Below are 14,589 nucleotides of genomic sequence, written 5' to 3' on the forward strand. Positions count from 1 at the left end.
TCCCACTAGTCTGACTTGTTTCTTTCTTCATGAATCTCTTCACGCCATTTCTCTGAAGTTTTTCCAAACCCGACAGTTCTCATTGACGTACACAGCTTGTTGTAATCCATCTTCAAACTATCTAATTCCTCTTCGACCTTATTCTTTCCCTTCCTTAGTTTATCAGCCTCAAGCTTTTGAACATCTACATCCAGTCTCAAATTCACCTTTTCTTCCTCTATTTGCTCTATTTTCTTCTCTAATTCTGCATTTTTTCTTTGAGAGTCTGCTTTATGATTTACAGCTCAGTAGGGATAACACGCAAATACTCCTCTATCGACTGACTATTTTCTGAACTTGTCCTAGGAATGTTATCATTAATCTTCTTAACCCACCATTCACTATACTCAGGAGTTGTCATCGGACCCATAGCCAATCTCTTCATTCGACGAGTCTGGCCCCATGCATTGACTATTTCACGAATTATCTTTTTGTATCCATCACCCCTATATGAGAATTCACACTCGGCCAGTCCCTTAGTTGTGGGCACAAACTGCCTTGACCTGTATTGCCTTAGTACCAACAATGGAGCATAACCTACAGCTCCCCAAATTCACACTCGGCCAGTCCCTCAGTTGCTGGCACAAACTGCCTTGACCTGTATTGCCTTAGTACCAACAATGGAGCATAATCTATAGCTCCCCAAATTCTAAGGAAAAGAACCCAGTCAAAATCCCCACACCGATATAAGATCACGTCTGGAAGCAACCACGGAGCTTTCCACTCGATATCCTCCTCCTGCAAATTCTGAAAAATAGCCATCCATTTCTCTTCCAAGATGTCATCCCTCATTGGTGTAGCCACTATCTCTTTCAATGGTGAATAATTGTCAGAGAAGACCCGATACGAAACTTTATCAACTTTCCAAAAGTGATTGTGGAACCACGCAAGTAGGAGCTGCGCACATCCAATGAATCTACCCTCTCCCTCTCTCCGACACGCATTCAGTGCCTGAAGGTTTCTGCCAAAATTACCGAGACTGGTGTAACTCTCTTATCAAGCCGATCAAATAAGTCAGTAACCGCCTCGTCAACATGCTCCAAAGCCCTAGGGAACACCACCAAAACATATATACTTAAAGCAAATATATCTACCTTCTTCTTCGCATCTAGGTGCGCTAGAATGAGGTCCTTCAAACTTTTCCAATGAATGTACTTGCTATCCCCCTTTTGCTTGATCCGAGCCGTAACCAACTTGTCACTCATCCCCGTTATACTCACCAACCCCTTCAAAAAGGTCGGTACATTTACAACTTTCGAGCAGACCCTGTCCACTTGAATCCTCAAACACCGAAGTAAAGCCGTGTATTCTTCTATTGTAGGTACCAAATCAACCCTCCCAAACATGAAGCAACTATAAGCGGGGTTCCAAAACTGGACGAGAGCCCGAAAGAGAGGCTTGTCTACCTTCATATCAAGTAAATAAGGCAAATCCTCATAATTAGAAAAGAATAACTGTCTAACCTCATTATTCCACTACTCCTATAACAACCCGGTTTTGACCCTAATCGAAATAGTTGTTTTGGGACCACAAATCTGAGTCCTAAAAATATTTTAATATTATTTTCTAAAATTTTTATGTGTGAATTTACTTGTGTGAAAATCTCATGATTTAATTTCGTCGTTTGAGTATCCGATTAAATAAAAGGATTAAATTGCGTAAAATAAAAATTTTGTGGTTATTTTTAGAAGGGCTGAATAGTGGATGTTCTTTTAATATAGAAGTTTAATGTGGCAATTAATCCATTTAAATGCTAGTGGACGTCATTAAGTGATAGTATATAGTTTTTATATTATTAATATTAATTATAAAGGTTATAATTATGTATATTATATTATTATGTTATAATAAAAATATTATAAGCCATTATCATTTCATTTTTTTTCTTTCTTCATCTTTATAACCGAAACTAAACAAAAGAAAAAGAAAGAAGAACCTAGCTACATTCAGCCATTTTGAATTTTGATTAAGGTTAGTTCTTTGTTCGATTTTTGATAATTTTTACGTTTTTGATATCGTTGTTTTGTGTTCTTCAAAACCCATGCTTCAATTTTGTGAATTGATGATGATTTTGAAATGTGCCATTGATGGATGTTTGAGTTTTATGATGTTAGTTGATGAAATATGAAATATATGTGTTAGATTAACATGTTTTGTCTTGGGATTTTTGATGAATTTGAGTATTTAGGGCTAAATTGTGAAAATAAATTTTTGAGGGACTAAAATACGAAATAAATGAAATGCATGGACTTGTATGAGTATAATGAAGTTTCGGTCTAACCATAGTATAGTCAAAATTTGAATGTTTTGTGTTTTGTGTAATTCGGACTAAATTGTGAAAAATGTAAAATGTTAGGGGCAAATTTGTAATTTTCCATTTATGTGTTTTTGGATTAAATTGAAGTTAATAATATTTAAACTAGCTCATTTTGAATATGTTTAGATCAAGAACCAAAGAAATCGGAGCTAGATCGGGGAAAAACCAAAATCGTCGACTAATTATCCGATTTCAATTTTTCACTGTCCGAGGTAAGTCTAATAGCAATTTAAATATTATAAAATTGGAATTTATATAAATATATCTATCATATATTTAGTAAGCTGGAACTAAAAGTATATAAATTGAATAAAACTTAGTGATTTTTTTCTATGTGATAGCCGAACATAGAAATTGATTTTGGGAGGTTGATATTAATGGTATAAATTACATGTATATTAGCTAAAGTATGCTTTATGTCCAATGATATGAAACTAATAGTAAAATTTACATGGATATGTAGTTAGAATGTAAGATTTAATTTCTTAAGTTGAATTTAAAGTTATGAATTATATATATAAAGTTTGAATGTATGATATAAGTTCTTTGAGCTGAACATAATATTATGAATTATATATATATGCACATATGGTTCGAATATATATATTTAAAGTTCTTGAGCTGTATTTAATGTATGAATTATATATACATATGTGGTTCAAATATAGGTTACAAAGTTTTTGAGCGGAATTTAATGTATGAATTTTACATACATATGTGGTTCGAATATAGGTTACAAATTCTTTGAGCTGAAATTTAATGTTGTAAATTATACATATGTGGTTCGAATGTTTGTTTGTAAAGAAGAATTGAATATAATTCAATTCTTACGGAGATACGGTTATTGAGTAAGACTTATGTAAACATAAAGAATTATACGAAAGATCATCCTTGTATCTGAGATTTTCAGGCTTAATGCCTAGCAGACTAGATGTCGGTGAAGTACTTCAGACTTTATGTCTAGCAGGCTTGATGTCGGTGAATTTCTTCAGACTTTATGTCTAGTAGGCTTTGTGCCGGTGAAATGTATCAGGCTTTGTGCCTAGTAGGCTTTATGCCGGTGTTTTATACAAGGTTCTATGTTCTATAAATCTTATGTGAGCAATAGTAAAAGCAAATAAATGTGTTAAGAAAGCTATATTATTCAGGTATGTGTTAGCCATTTGCTTAATTAGTGTTAAGGTAAGTTGATTATTTTAAATTGATAATAGTTTCAAATGAAATATAGAGATGAGTTAACCATTTGAATATAAGCATGTTTTGGCATAATGATTTGTTGAAAATTTGGCTTTGCTAAATATTTATGTGTATTTGGCCATATGGTTTGTTTATATGAACATACAATGTGATTTTTATTAAAATGTCATATGGTACAAAATATTAGGATATTTGGTTTATTTTAACTTAATGATGGAATAAGTATTAGTATATATATGTATATGAATTTTTGCTTATGACTTACTAAGCTTTAATAGCTTACTGTATGTATTTTTGTTTACCTCTGTTTTATAGATTTTGGAGTCACATTACGAGCTCGGGGATCATCTGCATAGTCTATCACACTATTGACTTCTTTTGGTATTTTGTTAAAGTTTGGACTCGATCTTATGGCATGTATAGCTTGATTATGTTTTTGGTTAGTTTTGGATTATAATATATAAATAGCCATGCGAAAATGGTTTAATTTCCATGTTTGTGTTCGGTTTGGTTTAAAAATGGCTTGTTCATGATCATTTTGTTTAAATTGGGTTTTATGCGTTTTTGAATGGGTGCTTGATGTGTTTAGTTGTTATGCTTGAATTTGACTACATTTGATCATGATTTGAGCTTGCATGTGAATGAGATATTCAAATTACATGTATGTGATAAATTTGGTTTAAGTTAGATATTAATGCTTTGTGATATAAGTTGAATAAAAATGTGATATTTAGTTATGTGTTTCGGCAATAAGATTAATATTGGATGTTAGTTGAATTAAGATTATGTTATGTGATAATTAGGTATTTAGAAATATTGTATATACATTTGGTGTATTTAAATTATGTTTGATTTGAAAATGTAAGTGATTATATGATTTATGTGACTACATATATGTTCGTTTTAAAATATGGAATAATTCATAAAGAGTTTATGTTAACTTTATGATTTAAAATTTGATTGATTTAAGAGACTTGTTTATGTGTACTTGTAAATTGTTAGGATGTGTGCTTTGTTTAGTAATGCCTCGTAACTCTAATCCGGTGATGGACACGGGTCGGGGTGTTACAGCTCCTAAATTTCCTTCAGCTCCTGCAAGTTGTTCTGGGTTACGCTAACACGGGTGAAGTCCCATAATTCTGATACGTATCCCTCGGCCAAGCTATCACCTTTTTCGCGCTGTATCATCTCAGCCCAAGTTTGAACAGTCGCATTATCCTCCACTCTATCAAGAAACCCATTTCCCAAGATAAGCTTTCTATCTAGCAACCGAATACGAACCAACGGCTTTTTATAATGAAATGTCATGTAATTGTAATGCCATGCAATTAGAGTAAAACACAAAAAGTCAGTATCAATTAAATACAATACAACCAAGAAATAATAAAAAACTCCTAATTAGGTATCTATTAAGGTTAAGAGTAATTCTACCTACGGTGAGTTCTTAAGGTTCACTATATGCGGTTTGGTTTCTAGGGCAAAGGTACCTAAACCAGCAGATTCCTCGGTCCTCACCCATTATAGGCTCATTTGGAACAAGTTCAGTTCAGGGGAATACATTTCCCTATGGCTGCACGGAGATGAAAATCTCACGAAGACATAGGTACGGATGTATTCCGAAAGCGATCCACTATCCTGCACGGAGGTGAAAACCTCACGAAGGACTAGTTTCTCATTCCCACTTAAAGGGGTAAAAATTGACCGACTTTATGAAATGCAAAAATGCAAAAAAGCTAACAGACTTAAGCCAATCAAGCAAACATATAACAAGGAAAACCAATGAATGCAAAAGGGAAAATCATTATTTTAAACAACATTAATTTTCGGCAAAAAGACACCAAATAATCAATTCATGGCTCGACTCTTTTGAAGTCCCCGGAGGAGTTGCAAAGCTGTCGAAACCATTTTTTGAAAGCAAAAATTTAGTTGTCGACTTTAAAAAATAAAAAACTGGAGTCGCCACCGATCCTTTATTGAGGTGTGATCGGCTCACCTTAAAAATGATTTTAGTCTACGAAATTTGTGAAAACGAGTTTGAGAGTCAGTTACGCATGAGGAAGGGTTAGCACCCTCGTAACACCCAAAAATCGGTACCAAATTAATTATTTTAATGTCTTAATGTCGAGGATTAAAAAGATTTAAAAAAAACTCAAATGATGAAATCTGAAAAGGATAATCAAATGTTTAAGTCAGACGAAGAAATCGAGACCTAATACGTTAGGGTACAATTTCTCAAAATCCCCAAATTTTGAATATCGCTTTTATTTTATAAGAAAATCTTCATTTCGAGAAAGGAATATGTCATACCGAATACGTTAGGACACAACAAGTTAAATTCCCGAAAATGATTCTTATACTCATGCATTTTGAATAAAGAATATTCTCGGCTATTTAGGATTAATAAAGAAAATTGGAACCCAATACGTTATGGCTCAATTTCCTCGAAAATCCCGAATATCGAATATTACATTATTTTAAAAGCCTTTGAATCAAAAGAACATGATTTTAATGTTTTGACGAAATCAAAATATATATTTTAAAAGGTATGTCAAAAAGTTAATGTACCATATGAAACAAATACTTTAATTTAAATTATACATGTATATGTGCATGGATTATGAAATATAAAAGATGCATACGTATTATAAAATGTTAATGCATATATATATTCATGAAAATAAAACAATAATAAAATATACATAAAATATATACATGCATTTACAAAAAGTAAAAATGTATAAGTATAATATATTAGTAAATTATATAAAAAAATACGAAAAATATATTTATAATAGTTTTGAATAGTGTATGAATATATATACATATTATAAAAAAATATAAACATATATATTGATTATAAAATATGGAAAATGTATAAATATTATAAAATATAAATGTATATACATATATATAAAAATATGAAAATAAAATAATAAAATAATAAAAATAAAATATGTATATGTATATGTATTTAAAAACATTTAAAATATATACATATATATATTATAAAATACATATGCGTGTATATATGTAGGTATAATAATAATATATAATATAATAATAACAATATTAATAAAATAAATCCTCAAAAAAAAGAAAGATTAAGGATTAAATTGAAAATAACTGAAGTTTCAGGGGCAAATCTAGAATAAATAAAACACCAATGGATCAAATAGAACACACAGTTAACAGTGGAGGACCAAAAGTGAAATTAATCCCTCCCTCTGAAACGCTGCGCAGCAACCCGGATTAAATTGAAACAGTAATAAAATATGTTACAAAATTTAAAAGAAATAAAAAATAATTTAAAATCACTGTAAAAACAGGGGGATCAATTGCGCAAAAGGCCCATTTTGAAGAAATGCGTGGATCCTCTCCGGGTCGGATCGGGTTGCACACGGGCATAGGCTATACGGTGCCGTTTTGGGGCCACTGAAACAGGCCCTAAACGACGTCGTTTAATGCCCTATAAAAGCCCAAATTCTGAACCCTAAAATCTCATTCCCTTTGCCACTCAAAATCGCGTCGCAGCACTCCCCTCTTCCATTTCGGACCCATTTCCGACCGGCCACAACAATAATGACAGCGCTTCGACGGTAAGTCCTCTTTCCCTTACCCTTTTTGTTTTTTTCGTTTAGTTGTTTTTAAAAGAACAAGAAAGAAAAAAAAATCAAAAGGAACAAAATAGTAAACAGAAAAGGAAAAAAAAACCGATTCACCACCTTCAAAAATTGTTTCTTTTTATTCCTTGTTTCTATGTTTTTTGGATATCCAATCGTGTAACCCCTCTTACAAAAATCCCCTGGCTTTTTATAGCCAAATCTTTTACATAAATAAAAAAAACTTTTACAATTTGTTGCTGTATATTCGGTCACTACCCATGGTTCGTTGCAGGTGAAGGAGAACGTGAAACTGGCATTGCAAGGCTGCTGAACGTGCGAGCACGACGTGGGCAGTAGAACGGTTGCTGCGGCGTGGGTTTGATTGGGCCAAATGTAATTGGGTCAAGATTGGCCCAAGTTTTATTGGGTTTGATTGGTTAATTTGAGCCCCAGGCAACAATTGGGTATTACACTTCGATACAATTAAACCATGCAATTTGGGCAATGCATTATTAAATTTAACGGTTCAGCCATCCAAATCTTGAAAAACAATTTCGCGTGGGTTCCCTTCATGTCTGCCACAAACACAAACACTATCCAATCCCTTCTTGTAATGAGAGAAGGGTGGCAAATAGTAGTGGCAGAAAAGAAGAGAAAAAAACAAAAGAACATGAAGTTGGAAGAAATACACTTTCAACATGGACTCCTTTTCATTCATTCATAATAGAAAACCATTTACTTGAAATCATGCCAACAAGCTACTGGTTTAGTGGGCATTTAGAGTTGACACCAAATTCAAGATTTTAAATCTTGGACAAACCCTAAAATTAGCAAAATAAGGAAGATAAAACCAGAAATGAATGTGCCATCGGTTACCCTTTTTCAGTGCCAGGAAGCATCAGCTTATAAGGCTTCCATTTGAGCAAAGCGGTTCATCACATGCACTTTCAACAATTGTAAGGTGTAGGACACGAATGCCCACTAGCAAAGGTAAAAGGTGAAGCTTTAGTTTTGTACCTAGGAACTATAGAGCTCAATCAATCAATTGATGTCTGTGTAAATATCCATGTATTTGGATTTCTAAAGTTAGTGAAACCAACGCTTAACATTCTATCAAATTCTTATCCTCGCATAAAACTTACATTAGACAAGAAAAAGAAAGCCAGAAAAAGCCCAATTCAAACTTAGAAAGCGGTGTCAGAAAGCAAGGCTAATGGATAAAAAAGCAAAGGAAAAGAGGTGTAAAGTGGAAGGATGAAGGCAATTTTTTCTATTATCTTTCAAGTCCTCTGTCCTGCTCTGCTACATGGTTATGAAGTTTGAGTACTCAACTTCCCTGGAAAACTTGGAAAAAGACATGTGGTGGGAAATGGCTCATTATTTTTGGTACACCATAGTGGCTGCAAATATACTATGTTAGCCCCTGGAAATCTAACAAGCAAGAAGTACTTTTCGTCCTCTGGCATTGGTTCATGTGTGTCACAGAGCTTTTGTGTGGAAATATGAGGGAGGTATCCTTAAGTCAAAAAGATGCCCACAAATTCGATGGTGGCTATAGTTTGATGGGACAATTGGTATTAAAATTAATCATTTGATTGGATTCCATCGAAGGGTCTTAAAATATCTCAATATCCAAGCCCATAAAAATAGCAGTAGAAAAAGGACTAAGTTGAGCATAAAAACAAACTCTGGAAAAGTGTGTGAATACTTATTGATTCGAGTTTGTTTATTAGGATACTTTTGTTTCACTGAAAATGGTTTTTGAAAAATATTTTTTTTGTATTTTTCTATGTTAGTAACTTTGACAAATGACTTTACAAGTAATTTTATTTTATATAAAAATTAACTTAGTCAAGCTTAATATTATTATACTAATAATAATTTTTTTTTATTTTTAAAATATTTGAAATAAATAAAATATTATAATTTTCAATATTATTAAACATACCTATTTAATTATCTATATCTAATCATATAATAAATTATATTAATAATTTATAATTTTAATAAATTATTTAATATTTCAATTTTATTTTAATAATAAAATTTAAAAATAATAATTTTAAATAATATTCTTCATATATTATTGAAAATTTTTAATATTAATATTTTAATATTAAATATTTATTAAAATTATAAATATATTAATAATAAATGTTTTGTAGTGTAAAGGTTAAAACATGCCATAAGTCTATGTACTCTTCACAAATTTAGAATTTAGTCCCTGTACTTTTATTTTCAAGAACTTTGTCCCTCTACTTTTCAGATTTAAAAATCAAGTCCAATTGTTAACATTGTTTTTTTTGTCAATTTTGTTAATATCACATTTTTACATAAAAAATACTCGGTATTCATGTAACTAAAAAAATGACGTTATAATGAACATGAATTTAACAAAATGTTTTTAATAATGCTAATAGCTGAGTTTGAATTTTAATATATAAAAAGTAGGATTAGCCCCAAAATAAAATTACATGGACTAAATTTCAATTTTACGAAGTGTACAAGGACTTGTGACATGTTTTAACCTAGAACAAAAATATGAAAATTTTAATTGTATTAATATGAGTATTTGTTTAAATAATGCTTAACTTCATTTATCCCTTATAACACTAATGTGTTAATATGTACTCTCATACGTATAATTTAAACTAAGTTTTAATTAAGCATTATTTATTATTAAGTTCATATATAACATTGATTATTACAAAATATTTTTTAATTATAAAATAAATTTCGATTGTTAAAAGAAAATTGCACTATAATATTTTATAACAAATATATTTATATCGTGTTTGCTTTACAAAGAACAATGTAAAATATAAATGTATAGATATAAAATAAACTTAATTAAACAATGAAAATATAAGAAAATATCAAATATATGTTTGTTTGATTGAAAATAACTTTTATAAAATATTTTCAAGAAATTTATTAAACAATAGAAAATATTTTACACAGATTCATCTAAATATTATAAAATATTAATTTTTTTAGAAAAATAAATATTTTTAAAAATATTTTTTGAAAACTAATTTGAGTGAAACAAAGGGAGGAGGTAGGCATCAATTTTTGTTCATTAGCCTAACTGGCATACAACAACGTGTGGCAAAAGAAGGGATAAATAGGCAGAGCTGCCTTTGTGTCTAAGGACAGGATACACGTGACTAGCTCGATGATCCCTAATCTCGAATGTCTGTACTCTTCGATAGCTCCAAATAGTTAACGACCCTTACCCCAACCTAGCTTCCTCAGTATGACATTGAGGCGCCATTAATGTTTGACATTTGACAATTAATTATTGACCTCATTAAATCGGAATTTGCAGAAGTTATATTGCAAATTCGTTGTAAGGTGATGATACAATTGTAATAGGGTGCTCATTATTTGTGAAGGAATGGAAATGGAAGGGGCTTCTGCTGGACATATAAGTCCAAATAAAATTCAAAGTGTTTGTTGATGATCCATCATGAAGGAACATTGAAAAGATTGATGGGAAATTGAAATCAGGGCATTCCCCCCACCCCCCCACTCCATTAAGCCCGTATAATTCTTCTGCTCACCACCAATTGTTGTTTCATATCTAAAATGGAATACATACGATGTGCACAGGTTTGGGACAGACCCCATTAGTTTCTCATTTATGATGATCCACCCCATATGTGTCCATCCAGAGATGCTAATCGTGTATATGACTTACTATAGCATGTCTCAAACATGACGTTTGGATTTTTTTTTGCCATAGAAATTAAATACTTAAGTTTCAATAAGAATAACGAGAGATAGGTTGTCAGCTTATTATTAGTACATGTATGATAATTGTACCACTATCTTAAGCATGCAAATGTTTGAAACATCGACAGCATCAAGTTAAATAATTGAGCATGGAGTAAATTTTGAGCAAGAGAAAAACAAGTACAGATTGAGAGACAAATGAGGGAGCATACATAAACTGGAATTATATGCCCATGTTGGAAGAAAACAAGTGGGGTATAGGCTCACATGGCATCTAAAACAACAAACATTGAACCTCCTGACATGAAATACTTTCCCAAGGAGGGAGGAAAAGAATCTCATATTCAAGATTATATATATTATGTGCCTTAGAAGAGCTGGTAATTAAATAAAAGGAATAAAGTATGGGAAGTCCTTCAAGCAGCCTTCAAGCCCCAGATGGTGTAGCTCCTTTTATGGCATGCAATGAGGGCGAGACTCGACTCTGATTACCACTCACATTTCATTTCAAAACATAGTGTAGACATTACATAAACATCACTGTTAGAGTTATGTGACCCAAATTCTAAGATATTGTTTGCAAGTCAAGTTAAACAAAATATATTTTTTTCTAGAATATTTAGTATTTATTAGTATAATATATTTAGCATTTATTAGCATAGTTTATTTGACTTACTAATTTAGCCTACAAATAAGTTCTTTTACAACCTTAGAAAAGGCACCCATTAGAGATTAGAACTCATAACACATTTAGAAAAATTTGTGTTTATGTTTTGAAGGTTCTTTGTTTTCGGGTTTTTCGGGGTTTAGTTTTTTTATTTCCATCTTTTGTACTCTTTGTTCTTTTGCCATTATAGTAAAATTATCTGTGCCCGTGGTTTTTTATTCTCTTTGGAGAGGTTTTTTCACGTTAAATTTGTGTGCTCAATTTCTCAAATTATTCCGCTATTTTTGTTACTTGTTGCTTAATCGGTTCGATCCTAACAAGTGGTATCAAAACTAGTTCAATTTTCATAAATCAGTCCGTTTAGAGATGTTAGCAAAAAGGTTTGAAATTGAGAAGTTCGATGGTGAGACAAATTTCAATCTGTGACAAGTTCAGATTATAACAATTCTAGTTCAAACCGGCTTGAAAAAGGTTGTTACCGAGAAAAAGCCTTAGAATCTAAATCAAACAAAATGAGAAGAGCTTGATGAAAATGCCTTATTTGCTATCCAGTTGTGCCTCGCGAATACGGTATTGCAAGTGGTATTGATGGAGAAGACCTCATCTGCCTTGTGGAAAAGGTTAGAAACTTTTTATACGACTAAGTCTCTCGCTAACCGTTTAGTGTTGAAACAACATCTATTTACGTTTCGCATGAATGAAGGTGAGCTTCTTAGAGATCACATCAGTCAATTCATTAATCTTTTAAATGATTTAAAGAACGTTGAGGTTCATATTGATGATGAAGATCAAGCTATGCTATTATTGTGCTCTTTACCCTCTTCATACAAGTCTTTCAGGGAGACTCTGATTTATAGCAGAGACAAACTCTTGTTCGAAGATGTGAAGGGTCATTTATTGAGTAGAGACAAACTCGACAATGAGTTTGGTTTGGATAGCAAGGCAGATAGGCAAGCTTCCGTTTTGGTAGCATCAAATAAATGAGACAAAATGTGTCGCTATTGTAAAAGTTACGTCACGTCAAAGAAGATTGTTATAAACTGCTAAAATAAAAGAGCTGCTGAGAGTAACGAGAAAGATGTAGCTGGTGCTAATTTAGCCGATGAAAGCAGTGTTGATTTCTTGTTACTGTCAACGAGCGATGTAACTCCAAGCTCACGTCCGAGTGGATCCTAGATTCGGGATGTTCTTTCCACATGTTTCCCAATAGAGAATGGTTCTCCACATACAGTTTGGTTGAAGGTGGAGTTGTGCGCATGAGAAACGATTCATCTAGTAAGGTAATTGGTATTGGTACTGTTAAAATTAGGATACACGATTGGACAATTAGGACACTCTCAGATGTAATGTATGTACCTGATTTACAAAAGAATCTCATCTCATTGAGTATTTTAGACTTGAAAGGATGCAGAATCAACATCTAGTCGAGTGACATTAAAGTATCTTGTGGAGCTCTCGTTTTGATAAAAGGGAAAAAACCAACAGTCTTTATATTCTGGAAGGTTCTACGGTGAAATCGGACGTCCCGCGTCCGTTACGGAGTCGAAGTCAACTCGTTTGGAGCCGAGGAAACTTGGTCATAGCAGGGAAAAAGGTATGACCGTTTCGTTGAAGAGAGGTCCTCTTTTGGATGTAGGTTTTGAAAAGTTAGGGCAGTGTGTTCATAAAAATCAGACCCGAGTTAGTTTTGATTTGGCAGTGCACAAGTCGAAGGCTAGAAGTCTTCCAGCTTCTAAGCACAGATTCGACTCAGTTAATTCCCTGTATAGTTCAAGATAGGTCCGTGGCAGGCTTTGACAAAGATGGCGTTGTAAGAATTCGTGTCAAGGTAGAGATTGTTAGAGTTGTGTGCCCAAATTATAAGAAATTACTTGCAAGTCAAGTTAAACAAAATGTATTTTTTTTCTAGAAGATTTAGTATTTATTAGTATAATATACTTAGCATTTATTAGCATTGTTTATTTGACTTACTAATTTAGCCTATAAATAAGTCCTTTTACAACATTAGAAAATATACCTATTAGAGATTAGAACTCGTAACACATTTAGAGAATTTTGTGTTTATATTTTGTGGGTTCTTTGTTTTCGGGTTTTTCGAGGTTTAGTTTTTTATCTCCATCTTTTATACTCTTCGTTCTTTTTCCATTATAGTAAAATTATCTTTGCTCATGATTTTTTATCTCTTTGGAGGGATTTTTCCACGTTAAATTTGTGTGTTTAATTTATCAAATTATTCTGCTATTTTTGTTACTTGTTGCTTAATCAATTCGATCCTAACCATCACACAATAGCTCCTCCACATATATACATATTTAAAGAAAAACACAGACAGAGAACAAAAGAAGCATTATTATCATTATTAGGGTTATTATTATATATGATTCGTAAGCCAAATTGTCACTGTTATGCCACGGGCTTTTCCAACAACTCCCACATGGCTATGTAACCAAAAAGCCAGGCATCTGATGTGTGTCTCCTAATCCAAGGCCTTTTCCATCATCACCTTCCGGCAAAACAAAAAGAAATCTTTAATTACATGATCTGTAAATAATTATTACTCCTTTGCCTAAGCCTTAACCACAAATCTCTTTGATACCTGCAAACAAAATCAACAAATTCATTCTCCCATGCACGTTGAAAAATTAGCTCAAACATATGACTCTATCATCGCCATCAAAACAGTGACTGATCGAGCATCGAAAGAAACTGAAATGGCACAAAAACAATTGCATTGAGCTCAGCACGAAAATTTCCGTTTACATACGTGCAAGATGGATGAAAAGTAATTATTAGTCCATTTTAATCACAAAACCAGAATTCGTGGGCACGTTGTTCTCTACATGTCCAGCTTGCTCTCGAGTGGAAGCTGCGAATGTGGGTCACTAAAAACCCCGGGCATGGTTCAAATCACTGATTTTGTTTCTCCAACACAATGCTTGCATGCTTTGAATAGCCGCACCAATTCCTCTCTAACAACTTTCACCACCCAAAACTCATCTCCTTATTCCTGCTTGCCATTCGCAATGCACCCT

At 32.6% G+C, this 14,589-nt stretch overlaps 1 long non-coding RNA gene across 1 annotated transcript; it reads left to right on the plus strand.

Annotated features, from left to right (window-relative positions):
- The first annotated feature begins 6,694 nt into the window (after window positions 1–6,694).
- Window positions 6,695–7,684, plus strand: LOC107892856 (uncharacterized). The gene is made up of 2 exons (XR_001682643.2): window positions 6,695–7,149; window positions 7,448–7,684. It is a non-coding gene; the product is annotated as an uncharacterized lncRNA (long non-coding RNA).
- The last annotated feature ends 6,905 nt before the right edge of the window (window positions 7,685–14,589 follow it).

Source organism: Gossypium hirsutum, chromosome D09 (assembly GCF_007990345.1).
Source record: "Gossypium hirsutum isolate 1008001.06 chromosome D09, Gossypium_hirsutum_v2.1, whole genome shotgun sequence".
Classification (NCBI taxonomy): Eukaryota; Viridiplantae; Streptophyta; class Magnoliopsida; order Malvales; family Malvaceae; genus Gossypium; species Gossypium hirsutum.